The sequence below is a fragment of the Haliotis cracherodii genome, unplaced genomic scaffold (assembly GCF_022045235.1).
Source record: "Haliotis cracherodii isolate W230 unplaced genomic scaffold, xgHalCrac1.p SCAF_6, whole genome shotgun sequence".
In the NCBI taxonomy this organism is placed as follows: Eukaryota; Metazoa; Mollusca; class Gastropoda; order Lepetellida; family Haliotidae; genus Haliotis; species Haliotis cracherodii.
This window is the reverse complement of record NW_027266319.1, coordinates 43103640-43109639: the sequence shown is the minus strand read 5'-3', so window position 1 is coordinate 43109639 and position 6000 is coordinate 43103640.

The window sequence follows — 6000 nt, the reverse complement described above, 5'->3', positions numbered from 1 at the left end:
GTAGATTACGGAATGGGACGAGTGCCAATGGCATCGGGATCATTCGTAAGTGTCCGTAGACTAAAGTCACAAGACACCATGCCTACCCGTAACCTTCGTAAGTGTCCGTCACCTATTCGACCCTTTTCGTTCAGTTCCGTAACATCGTAGGCGTTGTGGACGTAGCTCAGTCGATTAGCGGCCTGGCTAACAATCCGAAGGTGGCGAGTTCGCGTATGACGGATTCTCACAAAAACTGGTTGCTTGTCTTTGAGACATGTGACCTACAGCACTACACTGCGCCGGAGTGTGGATGCAAATATCAAAGGTCAAGTAAGACTACTTTACGTGTTTATAAACAAACATGGCGTCTCCCTTGTCATTCCCATCGGGAATCTGGATAAACTATGGGATAACTGCTATCATTATCAAAAGAAATCTAATATACTGAAAATCAGTGTCTAACTGTGACGTATAAAAAGGCAATTTATAAGTTTGGGCAACTTTGGAGATATAAATTTCGAAACAATTTTGCGAGGGCACTAGGCCTAGGCTAGCGGAATCGGTAGCCATATTTGTGTTTGTAGTCCTCTGCGGCTTGAAACCTTTTCCACAAATTAAAACAGTTGGATTTGGCCGAAATATGTTACATTCTTTCGCTTTGTTGCGCTGTGTGTACATCTGACTGCGTTATGACAGGACAGGCCGACTGTCAACTTCGTCTGAACGTGGCCGTGACGTCTCATAGATTAGGGTTAGAGTAGCTTCCCTTTGACAAAGGGCAGTTACTCTAGCGGACAGGCCGATGGATTGCCGCGAAATGCAAGTAAAACCAATTGTTGTTTTGCGTATATGTGGCTTCGCCACTGTATAAGAAACAGATTTCAGTTGGAACTATATTGGCTACTGTCACTGTCCGACTGACACATCACTTACCTTGTGACGTAATAAATATTTAATGCGCGCATTCCAGGAAAACTCGCAACGTTTCGGTAAATGTTCGTGAGAGGGAAAACAATTTTCTAGCACAGAATAAAGAATGACATTATTATATATGATAAAGAGGTTATCACACTTGTGTCTTTGGGGATGGTAAATATCCTGTATTAGGAATGAACACTATGTACATAGCTCGCCAAGGCTGGCTAAATACAATGTTTATTTCTAATGCAGGATGTTTACCATCCCCAAACACACTCGCATGATAATGATAATGCGCTGAAAATAGCGTTACCCTTATATGAGCGGGCCACTTACCCCCTGGATGTCACAGGGACATATATATGTCCCTCCTCTACAACCCTCACTTTGAAGTTGAATAAAATTCAAAATACATCATGCACACTAATACACTTCACAGTTTTGAATAAGGTGGGGATATCATCCATTGGCATTTTAGGCCAAGCAAAAGTACTAAAAATGACCTCTGAAAATTAGGTACTTCGGAAATGGCGCCATTTTTTACACATTACTAAATCACCACTCATCGCGTTATTTACAGCATGTTTTGAAATCTATATTTAGGATATTTACTCCGTGAAATGAATTTCAAAAATAGCATATCAATGATCACGGGTATCTGTCCTTTATGAAATTACCAATGATCATTCCAAAACGTCTCCGATAACCCTACAATCGTTTAAAATGTTTTGGACAATACGCAAACACGAACGCCCAAGTGAACTTTCCGCCATATTGGATAGTGTTTACAAAATCACCTATTAGGTATACCGGTTATGAGACGCCTGTAACATCACGTATATGTCAAACTTAGCTGCGATACACACATCCTTAAATTCCTCATACATTTTAGAATTGAATGAACAATGGTCTTTGTCACCAATACAAAGTGGCTGGATCAAATCAAGCAAAATATGTTAGGTGTGAAAACGAACGCTGTGCTCGAAAAACTGCACTTGTTTGAAATGTAAACAAAGCAAAATACAGATAGCAAATACACAGTGTAGCATTTTCTCCTATTTCAACATTGTCAGAATATGCATGGGAAGAGAATCGTAGGAAGAATTAGGGAATTTAAAATAGATACATTGACAATTTATGTTGACAATATCAAATCATTGCAAAGTTACCGTCCTGTGTGACGCCATGACTGACGCAAAATCACACACAACGACAACGGTATTTATCGGAATTTCTGACTAGTTCGGTTTGTTTCAATGAAAATAATAACAACAAATAACAGTACATAGATTGTCAGAATGTTTCTGATTACTTACATGTCACATTTATGTATATACGATCCCTGAATCAACGAAAGTCCCCTCGTAAAATCCCGCGTACTGTTGACAGTGAACACGCCATTTTGTAAAAGTCGGTCACAGGTAGTGATGTCATACGTCAACATTGTTGTACATATTTGGTAATTTCTTTGAGGTGAAGGTCCTTGAATGAGAGTGCACACGATCATTGTACCATGTTGTTTACAGTTTCAGTTATGATGAAGATTTTGCATATCTTTTATACATTTTTTCACACAATTAATTTCACTTTGGACATTTGACAATGTTCAAAATGATATCATACGTAAATATAGGCCACAACATGTATGAACGAACCTTTGATAATCTCCTGTTTGTTTGAACATTGTTTACATAACAATTGATAGGTTTTCAGTGTCGAATACGATATTTCTTTCCTTTGGACAAGTGTAACAAGATGAAGTGTAAATGTTACTGCAGCATGTACGTATTTTTGGGGATGTGCAATAGTCAATATTATAAGTTCATATTAGCAATGTCCATGAATAGCCGTTTCATTTTATTTTATAACTAAAACTGAATATATTACTTTCACAAAATGGATAAAAAAAATTCGGTAAAATATATGTACACATTTCAGAAAGAATTGTCTTGGTCTAGGAATTGTTTTTTTTATGTCATTTGATACACAGAACAGTGATATCTAACGATTCGCCAGGTGCGCGTTAGTCACAAACAATTTACGAAGTACTCCTCTCGTTTTGCATTATATACAGGGTTTCAGATGGCCCTTGGTCACCGGTCATAGACCGATAAACTTTCTATTTGACTGATGGTTTGTTTAAGTTGTCGAACTTTTGACCGATAGAAATGCTAAGCAAGGCATCACACGTGTCATAATTTCATGATTAAATAGTAATTAGTAAGGATTATTTTGTAGCCATCGATTTTAATGCTCTCAAAAAGTATAGTGCCAATCGAGACTCAGTTGTCCTTGTGTCTGGGGGATGGCGGGTAGCTGGGTGTGCGGAAGCTATGCCCGACTTTTTAAAAGTACTGATTTAACTTCGAAATTTTACTGCATCCGGCATCTTTGTTTAAGTGACTTACTGACTTTTGCCACTGACTTATTACATTTCTTGGGTCCAAGTCATTGACCTGTATACAGCTTTTTGTGTCAAAATCACTGATATAATCAATGGGTTCATTCTTTTATCAATATTGTGATCACAGGGTATTAAACGGTTTACTTAATTTCTCCAGGAATTGTAAAATGTATAAAATAAAATCCATGCCAGGTACCCAGTTGCAAGGTTCAACCTTATACGATTATTCTGATAATTGTATACCAATAGAGCTTTCTTCCCATCTTTTATTGTGTAGTCGAGATAATAACATAATAATGAACAAATATATGTCCAATATTGAATATAATTTTGGTTGTTTTGAAATATTCTCTTGGGTATTTCATTACGTAAATTGATGCCAAACAGGTGCGTGTCTTGTCCAATTAAGATACACGACAAACTATCTAATTGTTTACATATTCAAGACATTATTTACTTGGTGAAAGCAGTCATTTTATGTTGTGTCGAAACAGCGTCAAATTCCGTTTTACACATCAAGATTTTCCATACCATGAACGAAAATTATGGGAGATATATATTAATCAAAATATCAGAGTCGTCTTTTTCCGACGTTATCAAAGACATAAAACCAGCCATGATGTCAAAGGGAATGGTGTTATTTTTGGGGTATTTCATTACATTTGATGGTAAGGCTAGTGCTCCATTAATATTGGTGCAACATTAGTCAAATTACACTTACACAATCAGGAGAATGTTGGAATCTAAGGACTAAGTTATAGGTTAGATAGGGCCATCCATTTCTCTATTACCTCTTTTTTATGAAGTATGATTTGATCATTTCTTATGGGGTTTCTTAATAACTAAACGTATGCAGTTTCAATATGGATATTTGTGATGGAATAGTTTGGTTCCTCGTGAACGAAACACCACAAAAATATATTGTCCTTACCCACAGCTAAATCTCACAAAGTGACCTGAGTTACAATAAACTAGTGCTAAGCATAGCGGAGTTATGCCTTTTCTTTGAACCCGTGTAATCTCTGTCGTCTTTTGACGTCATAGAGAAAAATCAGTGTTCGTCATTTACAGCATGCTATTTTTGGCATTGCATGTATGTCATTTGATATATTGTTATGTCGTTCAGATATAAGGCAGTATTTTGTTCGCTGACAGTTTCCGTAAAGCCTCGAAATAAAAAAAAATCGTCGCACAGTACTTTTATCGGTGAAAGATAAAAGGCGGAAAAATTAACTGTTTTTCAACGCAGAATAATTTTTTTAATTTGACGTTTACACGATATACGGCTTTTCCATTGGACGAGAGGTCGATCACATGACCGCGAAGTTGACGTTCGTACGTGTATGAACGACACAATTTGACGTTCATACGTTTTTCACTTAAAGGGACCCGCCAAGTTTCACGGATCGAGTTACTTCAGCATAAGGGCTTCATTGGACAAGTGTGACTTTGCCGAAATACATTGCTAGATCTACTTGGCAATGAAAAAATGTCACGGAAACGACAAAAAACTACTTTGATCACTTGAAAATATGTTTTACCATTACCAAGGTTTTTCTACACGATCGTTGTCAAGACGAACACAACGAAGAAAAACATTGTTGAAATCACTGATTGCTGTATATTAACTGCAGATATACCGTAAACCACAGGATAACGATTGGTGCCCCAACACATAGTATGTTTCTTGTTCATTTACACTGCTCATATGCATCACGACAAACGTATTTCGTTCTCGTCCAGAGATCTAGAAATATAATTTGTGTGTTGGACTGTGTTGGATAAATCGTGGACATTCCACTGTATCATTTTATGAAGATGTGAAGACGACATGGCAGGTAGGTTTTGAAACCAAAGACCTACGCGTTTGTTGAAAAGTCTTGGAATCGTTTGGTAGATATTTATATAGAGAATCTCACCCGAGTGTCTTTTGATATCAAATATATCAACACGAGTTGATAAAAGTGGAAAAATTCCGAGGCTTGCCGTGGATCTTTGCCACTTTCATCAACGAGTGTTGATATGTTTGATATCAAAAGACACAAGGGTGAGATTTTATTTATCATCCAATATCATTCTTCCAACTTTTTCAATTTGTAGACAGTAATTAGCAGGGTCTTCAGTGTAAAAAGTACTGCTATCAGCTTCAGTAGCAGAGCCATTAATGATGTCATTTGATTGTGACGTCACAATGGTCTGCAAAGCATTGTGATGTAATTTCATTGCAGCGTTATCTACAGTGTAGATATCGCTTGATCTTATCCAAGCGATATCTCCTGTGGGAGCCAGTTTTGGATGATAAATTACCATTAAAACTTACGTCCTTGTTGTCAAACGACCCACGTGGGTGGGTGTTTACATGACGTCACGCGTTTACGCATTAACCAATGAAATGCATGTGTTATCATGACGTCATATTGACCTGTCAGATCACTTATATAAGCTCCGCCCACTAGAGTGCGGTAGCTACGACCGCAGATGGGGTTTTAGACCCACCCTGACTATAAATAGCCCGCAAGGTGGCGGTGTTTCAGTTTCGAACAATGACTGACAATGTAAACACAACCGAGTGTCGGGAGACGTTTTTTGAAAACCATACGGGAACAAGATCACCATTGACCGTCAAACTTCGTATCAACTTGAATGACAAACCATGGATACAACAAATGGCTCCATATCAAGATATAAGTCAATAA